This window comes from Bombina bombina, chromosome 4, assembly GCF_027579735.1.
Source record: "Bombina bombina isolate aBomBom1 chromosome 4, aBomBom1.pri, whole genome shotgun sequence".
Classification (NCBI taxonomy): Eukaryota; Metazoa; Chordata; class Amphibia; order Anura; family Bombinatoridae; genus Bombina; species Bombina bombina.
The window spans coordinates 738486988-738513247 of record NC_069502.1 but is presented as its reverse complement, the minus strand read 5'-3'; the positions used below and the strand labels follow the sequence as shown (position 1 = coordinate 738513247).

General features: G+C 39.9%; 1 protein-coding gene across 2 annotated transcripts in view; it reads left to right on the top strand.

Annotated features, from left to right (window-relative positions):
- TIAM2 (TIAM Rac1 associated GEF 2) overlaps window positions 1–26260 on the top strand; it is a 645041-nt gene that overhangs the window by 179703 nt on the left and 439078 nt on the right. The window lies entirely within an intron of this gene.

The window sequence follows — 26260 nt, the reverse complement described above, 5'->3', positions numbered from 1 at the left end:
ATAAATGTGCCTTGAAATATAGTAAGAATAAGTAATATGTGGTGGCACTTATGAATAAGTTAATGTGTGACACAAGTGTTTTGCTTTGATATTAGTAAGAGGCTTTCACATCAGAGGTGTGAAAGTGATGATTTTTTCTTAAACAAGGCTTAATTGGAAATTAATTAGGGAGCTTTAGTTCAAAGTAAATTGTTGAGAATTTGTGTATTTACTTTGCTTGTAAGCTGATAGATTACTTTATACTGGCTCTTACCGTGTAATGCTTTGTACTTGCTTAGTTTTGTGTGTATCAGAGAAAGACAAACAACAAGAAGTGAGAAAACATTTGTTATACTTCATTAACCAGAACCATACAAGACCATTTGGCTTTTGCTTTTTTTACTAGGTATTTGCTTTTAAAAGTTTTCTGCTGGCAGATAGTTATAGCATTTCTGCTATTTTTCCTTTTTTAAAAACAAAGTATATATATTATGAAAGAGAAAATCTAGTGCATAACATCAAAGAACTCACTTCAACAGAACATTGTGATTTAATGGCATACCTGGCACATAGGGTAACATGGATCATACTATCAATTTATGCCTGTAAATTGCCAAAATAATTTATAGATAGCAAATTCAGATATTTGTTTGTTTTTTCATGAAATAAAAAATATGGGTTTATATACAGTACTCTTTCTTCAAACCCAAAATGTCTGTTCTCCACTTTAAATAGCCTTCTCCGTTTACCCCCCATCTCCTATTACTACTTGCCACACACTTCAACAACAATAATCTGATTCCATCAGGAACAAAATAATTTCTCCAACCCCCCCAACTGTTGTCAAAGTCCAGGATCCACATAGCCACAAATTCTGCTCTTTTGCCCCTTTACTATGAATGACATTTCTGCCCTTATATCATCCTCCCCCTATCTCTTAATCTTACTCCAATCCTCACACATATCTTCAATTTATCCCTCAGCATTGGTATATTTCCCTCATCCCTTAAACCTGCACTAGTAATACCTTCTTTTGATCCAACCTCCTGCTTCAACTACCACCCTGTCTCCTTACTCCCTCTTGCCTCAAAACGTCTGGAAAGGCTAGTCTATACATATCTATAATATTTCATTCACATCAAACTCCCTCGATCCATTACAATCTGGATTTTTCCCCGAACACTCCACAGAAACTACAATCATTAAAGGGACAGTATACACTCATTTTCATATAACTGCATGTAATAGACACTACTATAAAGAATAATATGCACAGATACTGATATAAAAATCCAGTATAAAACTGTTTAAAAACTTACTTAGAAGCTGTCACTTTGGCTCTGTTGAAAAGGTAGCTGGAAAGCCCACTGCAAGTGGCAAATAAGACACTCCCCCCTCCCCCTTCTTTTGCATATGAAAAGACCCTTTACACAAACAGGAGCAAGCTGAAGTAGGTAGTCGAGCGTATTCACATAAAACTTTGGGGCTTGGTTAGGAGTCTGAAAATCAGAGCAATGTTATTTAAAAATAAGCAAAACTATACATTAATTAAAAAAAAAAACTTTATGGGCTATATAAATAGATTATCTACAAAACATTTATGCAAAGAAAAAATGAGTGTATAATGTCCCTTTAAGGTTGCTAATTACCATAGCAAACATCTAAAGTCAATTTCAATCTGTTAATTCTCAATCTGTCTGCAGCCATTGATACTGTTGACCTCCCTCTCTGGCACAAACCTTCAAATCGTTTGGCACTTGCAACACAACCCTTTCCTGGTTCTCCTCCTTTCTGTCTAACGTACGTTTAATGCATCCTTCTCTGGCATATCCTCTGCCACTTTACCACTTTCTATTCGGTTCTACAAGGCTCTGTTCTTGGTCCAATTCACTTTTCTTCATCCTTAGGCTCCTTAATAAAGTCCCATGGGTTTCACTATCTTTTGTGTGCTGATGACACCCAAATCTACCTCTCTGTGCCAGACCTCTCCCCTTCCTTGCTAACTCACATCACTAATTGTCCTTTGAGCATTTCATCCTGGATTTCCTCTCACTACCTTAAAGGAACACTGTACTATAAAAATGTTTTCCATTTAATGTGTTCCAAATTACTTGTTATAACTACTGTAGTGTATTAATTGTATTGAAAAATGCTCCTTCATGTTGATTTATGAATTTAAAAAAGCTGTTTTTTATTAATACTATCACCTAGGCCATGCCCATGACAATGGGCGGAACCTGCAAGTATTATATTATGTATTGAAATGCTAATTAAGGCTGAGGGTTGAATAAACACTAGCAGCTATTTCACATACAAAATGTATCTCTCCCTCATACCCCCCACTGGCAAATTAATTAGTGAGTAGTGAAGGATTTTTAAGACTAGGTGTAATTAGAGCATGGCTAAGGGAGGATGAAACTGTACAAGATTTAAGGGAGAGGTTGAATATATGTTTTAGGATGGGTGTAAGAGTAGATGAATGGGAAGATAGCGGTTGTGAGGGAATAGGATCAAGGGGACAGGTAGTAAGATGGGATGATGAAAGTAGAGCAGAAAACCTCCTCCATAAGGAAGAGCAGCAGGGGAGGCTGTGTCTGAGGAAGAGAGAGGTTTTGGCGAGGGCCAACAGGTTAATGGAGTGGGAGATGAACAGTTCATGGATAGAGGTAAGTTTGTTGCATACAGAGGGAGAGTTCCATAATGCACAAGTGAATGAAGTGTGTTCATTTGGGAGGCATGGGATAGAAATGAGGTCATGTGTATTACATTCATTAAAGTTTCTGTAAGGTGGGTTAAGAGCAGGGCCGGTTCAGGATATTGTGCTGCCTGGGTCCAACAATGCAATGACGCCCCCCGTAGTAACTTTACTGATTAACATATAAATCTACTAGCCTGGCCACTGACCTTACTAAGCATATCTACCTGCATGCAACCAATGCTTATGCACAATTGTGGCATAAGTGGGAAGGAAGTTAGGAAAGAGATGTGCTTGACGCACTTTGAATGTTGTCCCTGACTGGTTCTTTGCCTTTGTGCATGATGAGGTTATGCTACTGGGAGCCTGCAACTTCCCCCACGAAGAAAGAGGACAGGACTGGTCTCGGACTAACAGTGATTAAAGCAGTCACTAATGTGCTGCCCCTTGTCAAGTGCTGTCTGGGTCCAATAGACCCACTTGGTCCCATGGTTTAGCCGGCCCTGGTTAGGAGAGATGTCCCTAGATGCTAAAAGCAGCAGGATGGAGAGAAAGAGTAGGTGAGAATGAGATTTGTAGCAGTGTGAGTATTTATGTGAGGGGGTGCAGTTTAGTGACAGAGATTTAAGAATAAAAAGTAGTTAAAGGGACAGTCAACCCAAAATTTCAAATAGGTAATTCCTATAAACTTGCTAACGATTATTATTTTGAACTATAGCCCAATTTAGTAGCCTAAAGCGTTTCTAAGTATTAGTACTTACTTTTGTCTTGTGTGGCTGTTTAAAATGTCCATCTGCCCCCTCCCATATTTCGTCACCAGTATCTTCATTCTGCAGCTCTAACAGCTAATTTTTGCCCCCGTACACACTCCTGTGTCACTCCCGTGTTTTGCGCATGCGCAGTGCACCGATAACGATGTAGGGGGGGGAGGTTTTTAATAGGAACTCTAAATCTCTTCTCATTTTCCTACATCGTTATCGGTGCACTGCACATGCGCAAAACACGTTAGTGACACAGGAGTGTGTACGGGCGAAAATTAGCTGTTAGAGCTGCACAATGAAGATACTGGGAGGGGGCAGACGGACATTTTAAACAGCCACACAAGACAAAAGTAAGTACTAATACTTAGAAACGCTTTAGGCTACTAAATTGGGCTATAGTTCAAAATAATAATCGTTAGCAAGTTTATAGGAATTACCTATTTGAAATTTTGGGTTGACTGTCCCTTTAATGAGAGATAAGGTAGGCACAAGAAATAAGATAAGGGCCTATAAAAACTGCATGTGGGGACTTGTAATGTATGAATGAGTGAGCCTGCCTGTAAAGTAGGCCAGAAAACATATCGCAGTTTTCTGCACTTACTATTTTGCTAAAAAGAAAATCTTCTTCAAATCGTGTTCAGTGCTTGTATAATTCTTAGTGCTATCACTTAAAAGATGGTCACTTAGACAGATGGGAGCTTAGTAAGATGCAGCTCTCTGCAAATGCCGTTGTCCCCTTAGTTGATCTGTATAATATTGATTTATTAATTAGGGCCTGCTTATCTAAAGCTCTCTGTTCTGGTGAGATTATCTACGATATCTCATCAGTACTGTTATGAGCCTTAAAGTGAATGTAAATTTTGATGCTAAAGTGCCCGGTTTTTAAAAATGCGATTAAAAACAGGGGGAACTTTAATTCATCAAAATTTACATTTCACTCATGATGTGAAAAAATACTTACCTTTTAATCTTGACAGCCATTCCAGCTTCCTCCGCCCATCGCAAAGCCTCTTCCTGTCTCTAAAATGAGGAATCCGGCTTCCTCCAATCATGGCGTTGAATCAGACACTGATTCCCCCCCCGGGGGAAGCTGTGATTGGAGGATGACCGATCCATCATTTCTGACATCAGAAATGGTTTGCAACGACCGGGGGAAGCTGGAGCTGCTGTCAAGATTAAAAGGTAAGTATTTTTTCACGAGTGAAATGTAAAATTTAATGAATTAAAGTGCCCCTGTTTTTAATTGAATTTTTAAAAACCGGGCACTTCAGCATCAAAATTTACATTCACTTTAAATAAAGTTAGGAAGGCAAATTTTGACTTGAGAGCTGTTTATCTTGTTATACAGGGTATACAAGGTCTAAAAAAAAACCTCAAAGATTTTGCACGATTTCTCTCCATGCTGGGGAGTTTTTGATCAGGCCCTCAGAGAGATATGTTTGGTAAAGCATGTATCATAGAGCCAGCCCTAGGTTAAGCACTTAGAGGCAAACAGCAGTGCAATGATCTAGAAGATTAGCTAATTTTACTATTTCCCTGTTATATCCCTTTAATATCCCTCTTCAGTTCTGAGGATCCATGTTGCCACTGTCTCTGATCAGTTGGTAGATTCCTGTACATGAAATATTGTCTAGTAAATATGTGCATTCTGAGGTATCTGAAACCTCTGAAAGCGGAAGAAGATGGCAGCTCGTTCCGTTCGGCTATATTTAGGGCCAAATTAATTATTTTGAAATTTCAACACACTAGTGTATTGCAGTTTCACAAGAATAAATTTGGCTCAGAAAGTAGCCAAACAGCACAAGCAGACGCCTTCTTCCGCATTCAGAGGTATCCGAAATTTCCGAATGCACATATCTAGTGTACAAGGCTAGAGAGGGTGTTGCAGTAATGATGGGGGTGCTGTAGCACTGCAATTTAACCTCAGCTGATCAGCATAAAAGTGTCAATTTGTTATCTAATTCCTGAATTTGTCCCTATTTGCTGTGTTTACAAAGACAGTTGCATTTAATATTCCTACAAAGTTTAGAATGGTCACAAGCGGTTTCTGTACAAATTTAGCAGCAGATGGAGCCCGCCCAGAGGACTCTCTTTTTACATGCTCAAATATATCAATTTGCTTATCGGATTAGGAAAACATATTTTAAAAATCTTACATTTTATTTGAAAGAAACAGCTGCCAGTTGTTGGTTTTTGCAATAAATTACCTGATTAGGGACAAATTAATGGCTCTATTCTATAAAAGGTAAAACATATGTGGCTTTTGTAGTGATTGACAGCATTATCTGAGTTCTCTAAGTAACAGTTATTTGCAAATCTTATTAATCCTTTGTTATATTTGCAAACGTGAATCTGTCTAATTTGTGTACATCTGTCTAATTTCTTTGTATAACATGAAGAATAAGCTGAATGTTGTGACAAGATGAATAAGCAAATGAAAATATGTGTGTGCTGTTCCAATTGTGTACTTTTCCAGTCTTTTTCCTGACATGTGGATTTCACCTTGTTAGGTTAATGTAATGGTTGCAAGTGTTGCATTTGCGAGGCTGTTGCTATGCAACCTGTTTAGTCCGAGAACGCTCTGTCTCAGTAAGCAACATTTAGTGAAAAATCGGCGTCACCATACAAGACATTTTTTCCCCAAATAAAATGTAATAGCTTGACTCACTGTAACAATTAGTCATATTTTTAGATTATACCTCATCTAAGTTAAAAAATTATATTTTTTTTCTCATGCATATGAAAGTCCAGCAATATTTCTTGAAATGTATTAAAGGGACACTAAACCCAAAAACTTTCTTTCATTATTTAGATAGAGAATACAATTTTAAACAACATTCCAATGTACTTCTATTATCTAATTTGCTTCATTATTTAGATATCCTTTGTTAAAGAAATAGCAATGCACATGGGTGAGCCAATCACACGAGGGATCTATGTGCAGCAACCAATCAGCAGCTACTGAAGCTATGTAGATATGCTTTTCAGCAAAGTATATCAAGAGAATGAAGCAAATTAGATAATAGAAGTAAATTAGAAAGTTGTTTAAAATTGTATGCTCTTTCTAAATCATGAAAGAAAAAATTTGGGTTTAATGTCTCTTTAAATAAAAGTTTCTTAAGACATTAGTGTTTATCGCTTAATCCTACAGTACATAGGGTGTCATATTGAATTGTGGTACGTTAACACTTGAGCTAGCATGTCAGTGATCATGCTTTCCACACATTATCTATCCTGCAGCTGTTTTCTGGAGAGATCACTTAGTTCTTTAAAGGACCACTCAATGCAGTAAAATTATATAATTAACAAGTGCATAATAAAAAGACAATGATTTAACATCTACTCTGAATTTCAAATAAACAGAAGATTTTTTTTTCTGACAAATTAATTTCTTCTGTTATGTGTGATCAGTCCACGGGTCATCATTACTTCTGGGATATAACTCCTCCCCAACAGGAAATGCAAGAGGATTCACCCAGCAGAGCTGCATATAGCTCCTCCCCTCTACGTCACTCCCAGTCATTCTCTTGCACCCAACGACTAGATAGGATGTGTGAGAGGACTATGGTGATTATACTTAGTTTTTATAACTTCAATCAAAAGTTTGTTATTTTACAATAGCACCGGAGCGTGTTGTTGCCTCTCTGGCAGAGTTTGAAGAAGAATCTACCAGAGTTTTTACTATGATTTTAACCGGAGTAGTTAAGATCATATTGCTGTTTCTCGGCCATCTGAGGGAGGTAAAAGCTTCAGATCAGGGGACAGCGGGCAGATGAATCTGCATTGAGGTATGTAGCAGTTTTTATTTTCTGAATGGAATTGATGAGAAAATCCTGCCATACCGTTATAATGACATGTATGTATACACTACACTTCAGTATTCTGGGGATGGTATTTCACCGGAATTACTCTGTTAAAAGTACACTAAACCTTTTAATAGGTATTTATCATGTTAAACGTTTTTGCTGGAATGTAGAATCGTTTGCATTTTTTGAGGTACTGAGTGAATAAATATTTGGGCATTATTTTTCCACTTGGCAGTTGCTTGTTTTAATTGTGACAGTTTCGTTTCTCTCTCACTGCTGTGTGTGAGGGGGAGGGGCCGTTTTTGGCGCTCTTTGCTACGCATCAAAAATTTCCAGTCAGTTACTCTTGTATTTCCTGCATGATCCGGTTCATCTCTGACAGAACTCAGGGGTCTTCAAACTTCTTTGGAGGGAGGTAGATTCTCTCAGCAGAGCTGTGAGACTTTTATATTGACTGTGATTAAAAACGTTGCTCTGTAATTTTTGTTTCAAATTTAATTATTGTTACTTTACTAATGGGAACAAACCTTTGCTAAAAGTTGTGTTGTTTTTAAAGATTGATGCTATAACTGTTTTTCAGTTCATTATTTCAACTGTCATTTAATCGTTTAGTGCTTCTTTGAGGCACAGTACGTTTTTGTTAAATAAGATTGTAAACCAAGTTGCAAGTTTATTGCTAGTGGGTTAAACATGTCTGACTCAGAGGAAGATACCTGTGTCATTTGTTCCAATGCCAAGGTGGAGCCCAATAGAAATTTATGTACTAACTGTATTGATGCTACTTTAAATAAAAGCCAATCTGTACAATTTGAACAAATTTCACCAAACAGCGAGGGGAGAGTTATGCCGACTAACTCGCCTCACGCGGCAGTACCTGCATCTCCCGCCCGGGAGGTGCGTGATATTATGGCGCCTAGTACATCTGGGCGGCCATTACAGATAACATTACAAGATATGGCTACTGTTATGACTGAAGTTTTGGCTAAATTACCAGAACTAAGAGGCAAGCGTGATCACTCTGGGGTGAGAACAGAGTGCGCTGATAATACTAGGGCCATGTCTGATACTGCGTCACAGCTTGCAGAGCATGAGGACGGAGAGCTTCATTCTGTGGGTGACGGTTCTGATCCAAACAGATTGGATTCAGATATTTCAAATTTTAAATTTAAATTGGAAAACCTCCGTGTATTACTAGGGGAGGTTTTAGCGGCTCTTAATGATTGTAACACTGTTGCAATACCAGAGAAATTGTGTAGGTTGGATAAATACTTTGCGGTACCGGCGAGTACTGACGTTTTTCCTATACCTAAGAGACTAACTGAAATTGTTACTAAGGAGTGGGATAGACCCGGTGTGCCGTTCTCACCCCCTCCAATATTTAGAAAGATGTTTCCAATAGACGCCACCACACGGGACTTATGGCAAACGGTCCCTAAGGTGGAGGGAGCAGTTTCTACTTTAGCTAAGCGTACCACTATCCCGGTGGAGGATAGCTGTGCTTTTTCAGATCCAATGGATAAAAAATTAGAGGGTTACCTTAAGAAAATGTTTGTTCAACAAGGTTTTATATTGCAACCCCTTGCATGCATCGCGCCGATTACGGCTGCGGCAGCATTTTGGATTGAGTCTCTGGAAGAGAACCTTAGTTCAACTACGCTGGACGACATTACGGACAGGCTTAGAGTCCTTAAACTAGCTAATTCATTCATTTCGGAGGCCGTAGTACATTTAACCAAACTTACGGCTAAGAACTCAGGATTCGCCATTCAGGCACGTAGGGCGCTGTGGCTAAAATCCTGGTCAGCTGATGTAACTTCTAAGTCCAAATTACTTAATATTCCTTTCAAGGGGCAAACTTTATTTGGGCCCGGTTTGAAAGAAATTATCGCTGACATTACAGGAGGTAAGGGCCACGCCCTGCCTCAAGACAAAGCCAAAGCTAAGGCTAGACAGTCTAATTTTCGTCCCTTTCGGAATTTCAAAACAGGAGCAGCATCAACTTCCACTGCACCAAAACAGGAAGGAGCTGTTGCTCGTTACAGACAAGGCTGGAAACCTAACCAGTCCTGGAACAAGGGCAAGCAGGCCAGGAAACCTGCTGCTGCCCCAAAGACAGCATGAACCGAGGGCCCCCGATCCGGGACCGGATCTAGTGGGGGGCAGACTCTCTCTCTTCGCCCAGGCTTGGGCAAGAGATGTTCAGGATCCCTGGGCGCTAGAGATCATATCTCAGGGATACCTTCTAGACTTCAAATTCTCTCCCCCAAGAGGGAGATTTCATCTGTCAAGGTTGTCAACAAACCAGATAAAGAAAGAAGCGTTTCTACGCTGTGTACAAGATCTGTTATTAATGGGAGTGATCCATCCGGTTCCGCGGTCGGAACAAGGACAAGGGTTTTACTCAAACCTGTTTGTGGTTCCCAAAAAAGAGGGAACTTTCAGGCCAATCTTAGATTTAAAGATCCTAAACAAATTCCTAAGAGTTCCATCGTTCAAAATGGAAACTATTCGGACAATCTTACCCATGATCCAAAAGGGTCAGTACATGACCACAGTGGATTTAAAGGATGCTTACCTTCACATACCGATTCACAAAGATCATTACCGGTATCTAAGGTTTGCCTTCTTAGACAGGCATTACCAGTTTGTAGCTCTTCCATTCGGATTGGCTACGGCTCCAAGAATCTTCACAAAGGTTCTGGGTGCCCTTCTGGCGGTACTAAGACCGCGAGGAATTTCGGTAGCTCCGTACCTAGACGACATTCTAATACAAGCTTCAAGCTTTCAAACTGCCAAGTCTCATACAGAGTTAGTTCTGGCATTTCTAAAGTCGCATGGATGGAAAGTGAACGAAAAGAAGAGTTCTCTTTTTCCTCTCACAAGAGTTCCATTCTTGGGGACTCTTATAGATTCTGTAGAAATGAAGATTTATCTGACAGAAGACAGATTAACAAAGCTTCTAAATGCATGCCGTGTCCTTCATTCCATTCAACTCCCGTCAGTAGCTCAATGCATGGAGGTGATCGGCTTAATGGTAGCAGCAATGGACATAGTTCCCTTTGCACGTCTACATCTCAGACCGCTGCAATTGTGCATGCTGAGTCAGTGGAATGGGGATTACTCAGACTTGTCCCCTACTCTGAATCTGGATCAAGAGACCAGAAACTCTCTTCTATGGTGGCTTTCTCGGCCACATCTGTCCAGGGGGATGCCATTCAGCAGGCCGGACTGGACAATTGTAACAACAGACGCCAGCCTACTAGGTTGGGGCGCTGTCTGGAATTCTCTGAAGGCTCAGGGACAATGGAATCAGGAGGAAAGTCTCCTGCCAATAAACATTCTGGAATTGAGAGCAGTTTTCCATGCCCTTCTGGCTTGGCCCCAGTTAAGAACTCGGGGGTTCATCAGGTTTCAGTCGGACAACATCACGACTGTAGCTTACATCAACCATCAAGGAGGGACAAGAAGCTCCCTAGCAATGATGGAAGTATCAAAGATAATTCGCTGGGCAGAGTCTCACTCTTGCCACCTGTCAGCAATCCACATCCCGGGAGTGGAGAACTGGGAGGCGGATTTCTTGAGTCGTCAGACTTTTCATCCGGGGGAGTGGGAACTTCATCCGGAGGTCTTTGCCCAAATACTTCGACGTTGGGGCAAACCAGAGATAGATCTCATGGCGTCTCGCCAGAACGCCAAACTTCCTCACTACGGGTCCAGATCCAGGGATCCGGGAGCGGTTCTGATAGATGCTTTGACAGCACCTTGGAACTTCGGGATGGCTTATGTGTTTCCACCCTTCCCGCTGCTTCCTCGATTGATTGCCAAAATCAAACAGGAGAGAGCATCAGTGATTCTAATAGCGCCTGCATGGCCACGCAGGACTTGGTATGCAGATCTAGTGGACATGTCATCCTGTCCGCCTTGGTCTCTACCTCTAAGACAGGACCTTCTGATACAGGGTCCATTCAAACATCAAAATCTAACTTCTCTGAAGCTGACTGCTTGGAAATTGAACGCTTGATCTTATCAAAACGTGGTTTTTCTGAGTCGGTTATTGATACCCTGATACAGGCTAGGAAGCCTGTTACCAGAAGGATTTACCATAAGATATGGCGTAAATACCTATACTGGTGCGAATCCAAAGGTTACTCCTGGAGTAAGGTTAGGATTCCTAGGATATTGTCCTTTCTACAAGAAGGTTTAGAAAAGGGTTTATCGGCTAGCTCATTAAAGGGACAGATCTCAGCTCTGTCCATCTTGTTACACAGGCGTCTGTCAGAAAATCCAGACGTCCAGGCCTTTTGTCAGGCTTTAGCTAGGATCAAGCCTGTGTTTAAAGCTGTTGCTCCGCCATGGAGTTTAAACTTAGTTCTTAACGTTTTACAGGGTGTTCCGTTTGAACCCCTTCATTCCATTGATATAAAATTGTTATCTTGGAAAGTTCTGTTTTTAATGGCTATTTCCTCGGCTCGAAGAGTCTCTGAGTTATCAGCCTTACATTGTGATTCTCCTTATCTGATTTTTCACTCAGACAAGGTAGTTCTGCGTACTAAACCTGGGTTCTTACCTAAGGTAGTCACTAACAGGAATATCAATCAAGAGATTGTTGTTCCATCCTTGTGTCCAAACCCTTCTTCAAAGAAGGAACGTCTTCTACACAATCTGGATGTAGTTCGTGCCCTCAAGTTCTACTTGCAGGCAACTAAAGATTTTCGCCAAACTTCTTCCCTGTTTGTCGTTTATTCTGGACAGAGGAGAGGTCAAAAAGCTTCTGCTACCTCTCTCTCTTTTTGGCTTCGTAGCATAATACGTTTAGCCTATGAGACTGCTGGACAGCAGCCTCCTGAAAGAATTACAGCTCATTCCACTAGAGCTGTGGCTTCCACTTGGGCCTTTAAGAATGAGGCCTCTGTTGAACAGATTTGCAAGGCTGCAACTTGGTCTTCGCTTCATACTTTTTCCAAATTTTCCAAATTTGACACTTTTGCTTCTTCGGAGGCTATTTTTGGGAGAAAGGTTCTTCAGGCAGTGGTTCCTTCTGTATAATGAGCCTGCCTATCCCTCCCGTCATCCGTGTACTTTTGCTTTGGTATTGGTATCCCAGAAGTAATGATGACCCGTGGACTGATCACACATAACAGAAGAAAACATAATTTATGCTTACCTGATAAATTCCTTTCTTCTGTTGTGTGATCAGTCCACGGCCCGCCCTGTTTTTAAGGCAGGTAAATATCTTTTAAATTATACTCCAGTCACCACTTCACCCTTGGTTTCTCCTTTCTCGTTGATTCTTGGTCGAATGACTGGGAGTGACGTAGAGGGGAGGAGCTATATGCAGCTCTGCTGGGTGAATCCTCTTGCATTTCCTGTTGGGGAGGAGTTATATCCCAGAAGTAATGATGACCCGTGGACTGATCACACAACAGAAGAAAGGAATTTATCAGGTAAGCATAAATTATGTTTTTTTCTCCCATTTTCCGGGCCCCTGTATCATGTGACAGACCTCAACCAATCACAGACTAGTATACGTATACCTATACCCTGTAAGCTTGTTCCCCAAAAAGTGTGACTATGAAAAGACTGTGCAAAATTTGACAATGGAAGTAAATTGGAAAGTGTCTTAAAACTGCATCTTCTTTCTGAATCATACGTTTATTTGACTTGAGGGTCCCTTTAACTTTTTGTATATTAGCATCCTTCTACTTTTGTATATCAGTATCCGCATTTCTTAGTGCATTTCATTGCTCTGCACTGCAGTACAATTTGGCTGCATTCTAAGAAGTTTGAATCTGCATACGAAAACATCTTTAGCAACTCAAGTGTTTTTCTTTATCAATTTCAAAGCTATTTCTACAAAAAAAAAGAGCTGCCGGACAAATTTGAAAAAATAACTTTAAGTTAAACATAAACTAGTCAGACTCTGAAAAACTGTAAGAAAACAGGCTATAGCAGGATTTTCACTTGGGTTCTTGCAAGAATTCTCACAGATCCTCCCAGAACCAAAAAAATCATCCAAAACGAAAGTCTTTATAAAGACTGGCAAATATATTTAAATGCAGTGTTCACAATCATAATATTCATAAACTCAGTAAGTTGTGATAATGTTTCAATGAAGGGAGGACTGTAGCTACCTTTTCATCTCTTGTGTCCAAAAGAAACTTCCCTTCCCTAAACTAAAGGGGCGATTTATCAAGCTGAGGCGGACAGTGGCGCCCCTACGCGCCCCTGTCCGCTGCAGCTCGTCTCTGGCAGGCCGGATTCCCCTGGTGGAATTCAGCGTTGCACACGAGCGCTATTTTGCGCTCGCGTGCAATCCCGCAACCTTGCCGCGCACAGCCAATCATGCGCGGGCAGGAGCTGTCAATCTCCCAGTCGGACTATACCGGGGAGATTGAAATTCGCCACTTCAAAGGTGGCAAAAAGTTAGGAAAGCAGTGGTCTAATGACCGCTGCTTGTTAAATACGGCGTGCAGGTTCTCTTGTGAGAACCTGCAGTTGTATGGGGTCGAAAGGCTTGCGAAGCCTTTGATAAATCGACCCCTAAGTAATTCAGTGTCCTGTTTACACAACGTTGCATAGACATTGGCTATAAGTCATTTTTTTATGGGACAACCTTTATTACAACGTTAAAGGGCCATAATACCCAAATGTTTAAACACTTGAAAGTGATGCAGCATAGCTATAAAAAGCTGATTAGAAAATATCACCTGAACATCTCTATGTAAAAAAGAAATATATTTTACCTCAAAATTTCCTCAGTAGCCACCTCCCATTGTAAAGGATTTCTAAGCAGCAAATTAGTATGTCTGTCCTGGGACATCTGAAGGGATGAGCATCGTGCACTCTCATATTATTGCACCAATCAGGTAAAGGAAGCTTACTATGAAATCTCATGAGAGTTAAGTCAAATCTCATGAGATCACAGTAAGAGTTCATGACCTCAGCACTGCTGATGCTGATTGGCTGCTGTTCATTTCTTCATTTTTTTATTTTTTTTTACCTGCAGCTGGGATCAGCTGAGTATAACTTTTTACACAGAACTTACTCTGGTGAGCTGAGGAAATTGTGAGGTAAAATATCTTCCTTTTTTACATACAGATGCTCAGGTGATATTTTCCTGTCAGCTTTTTACAGTTATACTGCATCAGTTTCAAGTGATTTAGCATATGAGTATTATGTCCCTTTAATGTGAGGACCATGAGGAGTTGTTATGCAGAGTCCATGATTTCGTCCATGATTTCTGTTACCATTTTTTCAGGGGTTAATGCAGACACGGTAAAAAGGGACATGAAACCCAAACATTTTCATTCATGATTCAGATAGAGAATATAATTTTAAATAAACTTCCAATTTACTTCTATTATGTAATGTGCTTCACTTTCTTAGTATCATTTCTTAAAGAAACATCAAAGCAGTACTGGGACCTAGCTGAATGCATTGGGTTGGCCAATGGCATAATATATATATAAGCAGCCACCAAGGCTAGCTAGGTATCCATTTTAACTATGGATACCACAAAAATAAAACAAATTAGATAATAGAAGTAAAATGGAATGTTGTTTAAAATCACATGCTGTATCTGGATCATGAATGAAAAAATGTGGGTTTCATGTCACTTTAAATACAAATTAGACAAACACTGTCTCTTTTGATAAGCTATATCACAGCCATATTGCTTGCTTAAAAGGACAACTTTGTCAGTAAAAAGTAAGCTCTGTTTGACACCAGAGGGGAATCTGGTGACTCCAACCTTGGAGGAAAGAGGAAGCCAACCCCTGCGGAGAGCAACAGATCACACACAACCAAAATACCCAGTCAGATTTTAAACCAACCCCTGCAGAGAGCAACAGATCACACACAACCAAAATACCCAGTCAGATTTTAAACCAACCCCTGCATAGAGCAACAGATCACACACAACCAAAATATCCAGTCAGATTTTAAACCAACCCCTGCAGAGAGCAACAGATCACACACAACCAAAATATCCAGTCAGATTTTAAACTAACCCCTGCAGAGAGCAACAGATCACACACAAACAAAATATCCAGTCAGATTTTAAACCAACCCCTGCAGAGAGCAACAGATCACACACAACCAAAATATCCAGTAAGATTTTAAACCAACCCCTGCAGAGAGCAACAGATCACACACAAACAAAATATCCAGTAAGATTTTAAAAAATCATATCTGTTTTTTTAGTTCAAATTTAATTTAGAGGCAGTCAGAATTAAGATCATGTGTGGTGGCATTAAGTATTGATTTTTGTGGTGGGGTAAGCACGATTTGGGGGTTCATATGGGTTGGCTGTTCTGCTCTTGTAAGGAATTGTGATAAGGTCCAATACTGTTAAACTCATCACACTTTCTCCTAAAGCCCCAATGTCACAGCTTGGCAATTAGTCCTGTCTGTGACCCCTTGGCTGTGACAGTATGATGACAGCAGTATTGTTTTAACCCTGTCTATAACAAACTGGTTGCAGCAATTGGGACTAGTAAAATAGATCTGTAACAGGAGCGCATTGCAAAGTGATAATACCTATCCATATAAGTAGCTCCCCAATATGGCACACCTAACCCGCTAGACTATAGTATATTTTTCTTTGCTGCACAAAAGTCTCTTGTATAAATAACAATACAATAAAAACAAGTTAATGGATTTTAATACATTTTAAGACATATTAATTTAATTGTTGTAATTTACAGATGCTTCTATTTTTTTACACAAACAATGGCTGCCATTGCATGATTTTGAAGGAGCGTCCACATTTTTTAAAATGACGCATAATATAATAAAAACTATTTAGTGAAAATAACTATTTATATAATTAAAACTGTTTGTATATAACATTTATATATCTTATAAAACTGTTTTTAAAGATAACCAATCAAGAGTAACTGGTTGCCCAGGTATGGAGTACTATAGGGTTGCAACGTCATTCATGTTTTCCTGGACACTTACGAGTTATACATGTTTCAGGGTGTGCAAATAGGAACATGAATTTCAACCCTGGGCAGAACACAAATAGTTACACTGAACAGCACTATTCATATTCCCCTCTACACACCCTGCAGCATGTATAACTCATAAGTGTCCAGGAAAACATGCTGAGGTTGCAAACCCTAAGTACAAACAAAACTCAGTGAGGCAAACCACTCTTAGGGGTAGATTTATCAAGCAGCGGATGCTGCAATCTACCCCCGAAGTTTCAGGTCTGCCTGAAACTTAATTTAAGAAGCAGCGGTCGTAAGACCGCTGCTCCTCAACTCATCCGCCACCCACCTCTGAGGTGGCGGACTGCAATCATTCCGATCAGATACGATTGGAATGATTGACACCCCCTGCTAGCGGCCGATGGGCGTGAATGTACAGGGGGCGGCATTGGACAAGCATTTCACCAGAAATGCTTGTGCAATGATAATGCCGATATCGGTGTCGCTGTCGTGGATCATGTCCGCCCGACATTTGATAAATCTACCCCTTAGACTGAAAACAAAATTGTAATCAAATGTAGATAGAACCAAAACACATATCCTTTTCTATGACTGCTTAATCTTCTTGCAATAGTTACAATTGATAACAGAACCATAATTAAACACAAATAAAAAAATTATTTCTGAGTTGGTTTATTGTAAAACATTCACCTTCAGATGAGCCCAGTTAAAAAGTGTGTATGTGTTGTTTAAGCATTAATGTTCTATCATTTTCAGCAGCAGTAAACAAAAAATTGCACTTCCTCGTCAGTACACATAAAAAAGACTATATTTTCATAAAGTGACAATATTAATATATTAGTCAAATTCCATTTCCTTCCTACTGCAAGAGAGCTAGGAATGCATTTGAATATCATGTTTTTAGTTGGTATATGCAAATGGAACAAAAAAATGCATATAGCAGAGTGCATAGGTGTTTTTCGAAAGGAACCTTATAAAAGGGACAGTGAACATCTTGAGATTTTTAAATAAAATGTTTAGTTTCCATAATTAAACTATTTTCCAATATTTATTCATGATTTATTTTGCTACTTTTTCATGCAAATTTAGCACTGAAAACTGAGAAATTTCTAATTCTCAGACCTTTAAATGCACCTGCTGACTCTGCTACACATGTGCCCAAATTAGCTTTAACTGAAAACAACTACAAAACAATGTACCTTATACTAACATTATGACACTGACTAACCTTGTTGTCTGCGGACTAAAGCCCAGAAGTATTTACTGTCCCTTTAATGACTGAAATTAAAAACAGCCTATAAAATCTTAACAGACAAAAAGGTCAGAAGATTCTGGCCCAAAAGAATGCAATTATTATCCCATCATGTTGCCTAATTCATCATTTACCTTTATTAATATACATTAAAATTGGATGAGCTTATTAAAAACACAAAATGAGCTCTCATGTGGTATACAAAGGTATAATGCTAATACTATATACAGTATATACATTATATATATATATATATATATATATATATATATATATATATATATATATACATATATATATATATATATATATCGGAGTCAGTGAGTATCTATAAACTAGAATACCAATTTAAGTGTTGAATATGCATGTGGTTTGTAAGATTGAATGATAGACTTTGGAAGTGTCTTCTATGTATAGGAATTGCAAATATTGATAACGACAGTAAACAAAGTCCAAATAAGTGTTAAATCTGAGGAATATGAATGTTGACAACTTTTGTTCAATACTTTATTGTCCAATATTGTTATGTAGTATTTCTACTGTACCAAAGACATATAATTGAGGAGATTTCCAGTTATTAGATCTATAAAATCTTCTTCTGGAGAGTGGTTTAAGTAGCTGAGAAACTTTAAAGGGACACTGAACCCAATTTTTTTTCTTTCATGATTCAAATAGAGCATGCAATTTTAAGCAACTTTCTAATTTACTCCTATTATCAATTTTTCTTCATTCTCTTGCTATCTTTATTTGAAAAAGAAGGCATCTAAGCTTTTTTTTTTTAGTTTAGTATTCTGGACAGCACTTTTTAATTGGTGGATGAATTTATCCACCAATCAGCAAGGACAACCCAGGTTGTTCACCAAAAATGGGCCGGCATCTAACCTTACATTCTTGCATTTCAAATAAAGATACCAAGAGAATAAAGATAATTTGATAATAGGAGTAAATTTGAAAGTTGCTTAAAATTTCATGCTCTATCTGAATCACAAAAGAAAAAAATTGTTTTCAGTGTCCCTTTAAGCAGCTTAGAAAATGTCCCTGATCCTGTTATGTACAAAATGTGTTATGTGTTTAATTTGAACATAGAACATTAGAATAAATGTATATGTTTTGTCTACAAACGACATTCTAGTTTGTAGTAAACATAATACCTGTTAAAAGAAGACTCATTTAACATAGAAGTGTCTCAGGCGCTTTCTATTGCTTTCCAAACTTACACACGTCAGCTCAGGACTGACTGTAGACTGTACTTTTGTACAGAACAAGAATGCCATAATAAATAAAAATTATCCTTCATTAAAGGGAAAGTCAATCCTAGCGTTTGTGAAACGCTAGGATTGACTATCGAAACAAATAAAGGAGACTTTCGTTCATGAAGTATAACATACTTCATGCAGAAAGTTTTTTTATTTGTTTCAAGTGATCGCCGCTCTGAGCTGCTAAGGCAGCCCACGGCAGATCACTGTTTTGCTAAGAGGTGATGTTTCCACCTCTTAGCAAATAGCGTGCAGGAAATCCGGCTCCCAAGGGCGCCAAGCCAGATTTACCGCACGGCTATTGGCTTGAAACAAATAAAGGAGCTTCCTGCATGAAGTACTGTATGTTATACTTCATGAATGAGAGTCCCCTTTATGTGTTTCAATAGTCAATCCTAGCGTTTCACAAATGATAAGGTTGACTTTCACTTTAAAGAGGGACATGAAACATTTATTTTGTGCATATGGAAGCTCTATTGAAACTATTGTTAGTATGATACTAGTATGTGAGATAGATGCTCACTGGCTGATGAGAAAACTCCCAGTGCTCTATTGGTGGGGAGCAACATGTAAATCATTTTAAAATACCATCTTTAGATATAACAAAGAAAATGATAACTTTAAAGGTAAACTGTACACTAGATTTTTCGTTGCATAAATGTTTTGTAGATGATCCATTTATATAGCCCGCCTGGAAGTGTTTTTGTAACAATATATAGTTTTGCTTATTTTTAACATTTTGCTGATTTTCAGACTCCTAACCAAGCCCCAAAATATTGGATGTAGACTGAAGTCTACAGACTCATTCTTGCTCCGGTTTGTGTAATGGGTCTTTTCATATGTAGTGGTGGGGGTGAGGTTCTGCTGTTCCTGCTTTATCAACCCTTTCAGTTTGTGTCCCAGCCTAACCTCATCAACAGTGCTAAACTGGGAACTTCTAAATATGTTTTTAGAAGTTTTATACTGGATTTGTAGATCAGTATCTGTGCATATTTTTCTTTATAGTAATGTCTATTACATCTAGTTATATGAAAATTGGTGTATACTGTCCCTTTAAGCTTTTTTACTTCCACTGTGGCTGCTGCAGGCAGTTTGCATGCTCTGAACATAGAAAAATGGCTGAAATTGCTTATTAATATGTTAAACAGCAATTTCAAAGAACACTGAACCCAAATTTTTTATTTTGTGATTCATATCGAGCATGCAATCTTAAGCAACTTTCTAATTTACTCCTATTATCAATTCTTCCTCGTTCTCTTGCTATCTTTATTTGAAAAAGAAGGCATCTAAGCTAAGGGGCCAGTAATTGTTCGTTAAGAACCATGGAGAGCACTTGTTTATTGGTGCTGCCCAATCAGCAAGGACAACCCAGGTTGTTCACCAAAAATGGGCTGGCATCTAAACTTACATTCTTGCTTTTCAGATAAAGATACCAAGATAATAAAGAAAATTTTATAGTAGGAGTAAATTAGAAAGTAAAATTAGAAAGTTGCTTAAAATTGCATGCTCTGAATCACGAAAGAAAAAATTTGGGTTCAGTGTCGCTTTAAGTAATCCTGTAGATTTCTGTGACAGTTCAGAGGCACCTGCTATATATTTAAAAACAAATGGGATTTTTGAAGTAGGAAATGTTACAAAAATAAAATAAAAAATAAACCTTAGGTCCTTGTGACACACTGTGGAGGCATATTGAAGTATCAGGGGCTCTGCAGAGTTTATTTTGTGTGATAAAAGGTCAGAGAGAAAGCTGAATATCTTTATTTTTCATAGCTCTAAAATGAAATGGTTGCTGGATTTTGTGAAATTTGAGTTTAGTTTTTTTACTATAACATATTGATTGCATTACTGACTGACAGTACAGTTTTACACAGCAAAAGGTACAATTAATCCAGAGTTACTTCTTTTTACTAAACCCTCTCAATTGCTGTTAGTTTGTGTGTTGGTAAGCAGCTGCTGATTTGACAAGCACTTCCTCATGTTGAATAATATTGCAGAAAATTGGTGTATTGTAGTCAGAGTTAGTTGATATTTTCTTGTCAGCTAATTACACTTATGCTGCATCACTTTCAAGTGATTTAGGATATGAGTATTATGCATGTCCCTTTAAGAAACTCCGAAGCCAGACCAAAAATATTTTTATTAGCTACTGAATTGTTATAGATGTATTAATTGAGAATGTTGGGTGTTAATTTTTAGGGGCCGATTTACTATGCCCCGAATCGGGCCAACTCCCCTTACCGCCGCTCCTTAACTGGATCCGCCGCCTCTGAGCGGCGTACAGCAATCAAACAGATTGAATACGTTCGGGTTGACTGACACCCCCTGCTAGCGGCAGCATTGCACAAGCAGTTCACTAGAACTGCTTGTGCAATGGCTGAATGCCGACAGCGTATGCTGTCCGCATTCAGCGATGTCTGACGGACATGACATGCTGCAGCGTTGTCAAAAATTTTTAGAACATTTTCCCAGTTCTGCTTTTAAGGCTATGAGGCCAAATTATCAAATGTCTGTTGGACCTGATCAGACAGTGCGGATCAGGTCCAACAGACCTCGCTGAATGCAGAGAGCAATACGCTCTCCATATTCAGCATTGCACCAGCAGCTCACAAGAGCTGCTGGTGCAACGCCGCCCCCTGCAGACTCACGGTCAATGGGCCGCCAGCAGGGAGGTGTCAATCAACTCGATCGTACTCGATCTGGTTGAATTGTGGCGATTCCTGTCCGCCTCAGCAGAGCAGGCGGACAGGGTTACGGAGCAGCGTTCTTTAGACAGCTGCTCCATAACTTGTGTTTGTGGCGAGTCAACACGGGCCCTCAAGCTCCATTCGGAGCTTGATAAATGGGCCTCTATAAATGTTCATGATATCATTGCTTTAAGAAAATAGGCCCTGTCGGGAAAGCTATTTAAAGGTACAGTACTGCATTTCAGATGTAAAAAAAGTTTCTTTAAAGTTATCACCACATTTGTTATGACTTTACATATTCAAGCAACGATCAAGCATATGATGAAAGGTTGCATACATGATCTGATTGCTAGCAATGTCAAGAATGTCATGTGACACTTGCAAGTAGCGTGTGCACATACATGTGACCTATTCATGTATGCACAGCCCGTTGCAGGCACAAGAAAAGTATAATATCATTTCAAAGAAACATTTATTTGCAGTGCTGTGCTATTAATTACACTTTTATAGCAAGCGACTCATTTCTGTTTCCTCTAGGAATAAAGTGCTTCATAGTTCTCTTTGGTAGGGCTGAGAAGCAAACAAAATGTATTCGTGCAGTCACTTTTTAACCCTTTCCTGACTGGAGTAATTTATCTACATCGGAACAAATTTCCGATGTAAACAAACTGAAATCACGCGACGGTTCATGCGATTGGGTGATTTCAATGACGGGATTGTGCCTGGGGGTGTGCCTATGATGCTAGGCACGCCCTCTAGGCCGCGATCCCATTCAGGAAGCGCCTTTGGCTTCAGTATAGCCAAACGGCTAGGACATTCCATGTCCTAAAGCCCAGCGCAGTTAGGACGGCATGGAATGTCCTAACGGTGGGAAAGGGTTAATGAACTGTTGTGCATATGCTTTACTTGCATAATATGTCATTGTTTAATAATGTGTTACCGGATATAATCGTTAGATGTTCCAAGTATAGATTCCTAAGAGATATAAACTGATTACTAATCATTTGAATATTACAAATGACCTTTATTCACCCCTTTATATCCTTTTTTGTATTATGCAAATATTACCCAAAAGCCTGTGTAACAATAAAATACGGAGATGAAAATGTAAACTGATCTATTTACTATACCTCTGTAGTAGTTTTGTTTCTCCAACATAGGTGTGTCCGGTCCACGGCGTCATCCTTACTTGTGGGATATTCTCTTCCCCAACAGGAAATGGCAAAGAGCCCAGCAAAGCTGGTCACATGATCCCTCCTAGGCTCCGCCTACCCCAGTCATTCTCTTTGCCGTTGTACAGGCAACATCTCCACGGAGATGGCTTAGAGTTTTTTAGTGTTTAACTGTAGTTTTTATTATTCAATCAAGAGTTTGTTATTTTAAAATAGTGCTGGTATGTACTATTTACTCAGAAACAGAAAAGAGATGAAGATTTCTGTTTGTATGAGGAAAATGATTTTAGCAACCGTCACTAAAATCCATGGCTGTTCCACACAGGACTGTTGAGAGCAATTAACTTCAGTTGGGGGAACAGTGAGCAGTCTCTTGCTGCTTGAGGTATGACACATTCTAACAAGACGATGTAATGCTGGAAGCTGTCATTTTCCCTATGGGATCCGGTAAGCCATGTTTATTACGATTGTAAATAAGGGCTTCAAAAAGGGCTTATTAAGACTGTAGACTTTTTCTGGGCTAAATCGATTCATTATTAACACATATTTAGCCTTGAGGAATCATTTTATCTGGGTATTTTGATATAATAATATCGGCAGGCACTGTTTTAGACACCTTATTCTTTAGGGGCTTTCCCAAAGCATAGGCAGAGCCTCATTTTCGCGCCGGTGTTGCGCACTTGTTTTTGAGAGGCATGGCATGCGGTCGCATGTGAGAGGAGCTCTGATACTTAGAAAAGACTTTCTGAAGGCGTCATTTGGTATCGTATTCCCCTTGGGGCTTGGTTGGGTCTCAGCAAAGCAGATACCAGGGACTGTAAAGGGGTTAAAGTTCAAAACGGCTCCGGTTCCGTTATTTTAAGGGTTAAAGCTTCCAAATTTGGTGTGCAATACTTTTAAGGCTTTAAGACACTGTGGTGAAAATTTGGTGAATTTTGAACAATTCCTTCATGTTTTTTCGCAATTGCAGTAATAAAGTGTGTTCAGTTTAAAATTTAAAGTGACAGTAACGGTTTTATTTTAAAACGTTTTTTGTACTTTGTTATCAAGTTTATGCCTGTTTAACATGTCTGAACTACCAGATAGACTGTGTTCTGAATGTGGGGAAGCCAGAATTCCTATTCATTTAAATAAATGTGATTTATGTGACAATGACAATGATGCCCAAGATGATTCCTCAAGTGAGGGGAGTAAGCATGGTACTGCATCATTCCCTCCTTCGTCTACACGAGTCTTGCCCACTCAGGAGGCCCCTAGTACATCTAGCGCGCCAATACTCCTTACTATGCAACAATTAACGGCTGTAATGGATAATTCTGTCAAAAACATTTTAGCCAAAATGAACACTTATCAGCGTAAGCGCGACTGCTCTGTTTTAGATACTGAAGAGCATGACGACGCTGATAATAATATTTCTGAAGGGCCCCTAACCCAGTCTGATGGGGCCAGGGAGGTTTTGTCTGAGGGAGAAATTACTGATTCAGGGAACATTTCTCAACAAGCTGAACCTGATGTGATTGCATTTAAATTTAAGTTGGAACATCTCCGCATTCTGCTTAAGGAGGTATTATCCACTCTGGATGATTGTGACAAGTTGGTCATCCCAGAGAAACTATGTAAAATGGACAAGTTCCTAGAGGTGCCGGGGCTCCCAGAAGCTTTTCCTATACCCAAGCGGGTGGCGGACATTGTTAATAAAGAATGGGAAAGGCCCGGTATTCCTTTCGTCCCTCCCCCCATATTTAAAAAATTGTTTCCTATGGTCGACCCCAGAAAGGACTTATGGCAGACAGTCCCCAAGGTCGAGGGAGCGGTTTCCACTTTAAACAAACGCACCACTATACCCATAGAGGATAGTTGTGCTTTCAAAGATCCTATGGATAAAAAATTAGAAGGTTTGCTTAAAAAGATGTTTGTTCAGCAGGGTTACCTTCTACAACCAATTTCATGCATTGTCCCTGTCGCTACAGCCGCATGTTTCTGGTTCGATGAGCTGATAAAGGCGGTCGATAGTGATTCTCCTCCTTATGAGGAGATTATGGACAGAATCAATGCTCTCAAATTGGCTAATTCTTTCACCCTAGACGCCACTTTGCAATTGGCTAGGTTAGCGGCTAAGAATTCTGGGTTTGCTATTGTGGCGCGCAGAGCGCTTTGGTTGAAATCTTGGTCGGCTGATGCGTCTTCCAAGAACAAGCTACTTAACATTCCTTTCAAGGGGAAAACGCTGTTTGGCCCTGACTTGAAAGAGATTATCTCTGATATCACTGGGGGTAAGGGCCACGCCCTTCCTCAGGATCGGCCTTTCAAGGCAAAAAATAAACCTAATTTTCGTCCCTTTCATAGAAACGGACCAGCCCAAAGTGCTACGTCCTCTAAGCAAGAGGGTAATACTTCTCAAGCCAAGCCAGCTTGGAGACCAATGCAAGGCTGGAACAAGGGTAAGCAGGCCAAGAAACCTGCCACTGCTACCAAGACAGCATGAAATGTTGGCCCCCGATCCGGGACCGGATCTGGTGGGGGGCAGACTCTCTCTCTTCGCTCAGGCTTGGGCAAGAGATGTTCTGGATCCTTGGGCGCTAGAAATAGTCTCCCAAGGTTATCTTCTGGAATTCAAGGGACTTCCCCCAAGGGGGAGGTTCCACAGGTCTCAGTTGTCTTCAGACCACATAAAAAGACAGGCATTCTTACATTGTGTAGAAGACCTGTTAAAAATGGGAGTGATTCATCCTGTTCCATTAAGAGAACAAGGGATGGGGTTCTACTCCAATCTGTTCATAGTTCCCAAAAAAGAGGGAACGTTCAGACCAATCTTAGATCTCAAGATCTTAAACAAGTTTCTCAAGGTTCCATCGTTCAAGATGGAAACCATTCGAACTATTCTTCCTTCCATCCAGGAAGGTCAATTCATGACCACGGTGGATTTAAAGGATGCGTATCTACATATTCCTATCCACAAGGAACATCATCGGTTCCTGAGGTTCGCATTCCTGGACAAACATTACCAGTTCGTGGCGCTTCCTTTCGGATTAGCCACTGCTCCAAGGATTTTCACAAAGGTACTAGGGTCCCTTCTAGCTGTGCTAAGACCAAGGGGCATCGCTGTAGTACCTTACTTGGACGACATTCTGATTCAAGCGTCGTCCCTTCCTCAAGCAAAGGCTCACACGGACATTGTCCTGGCCTTTCTCAGATCTCACGGATGGAAAGTGAACGTGGAAAAGAGTTCTCTATCTCCGTCAACAAGGGTTCCCTTCTTGGGAACAATAATAGACTCCTTAGAAATGAGGATTTTTCTGACAGAGGCCAGAAAAACAAAACTTCTAGACTCTTGTCGGATACTTCATTCCGTTCCTCTTCCTTCCATAGCTCAGTGCATGGAAGTAATCGGGTTGATGGTAGCGGCAATGGACATAGTTCCTTTTGCGCGCATTCATCTAAGACCATTACAACTGTGCATGCTCAGTCAGTGGAATGGGGACTATACAGACTTGTCTCCGAAGATACAAGTAAATCAGAGGACCAGAGACTCACTCCGTTGGTGGCTGTCCCTGGACAACCTGTCACGAGGGATGACATTCCGCAGACCAGAGTGGGTCATTGTCACGACCGACGCCAGTCTGATGGGCTGGGGCGCGGTCTGGGGATCCCTGAAAGCTCAGGGTCTTTGGTCTCGGGAAGAATCTCTGTTACCGATAAAT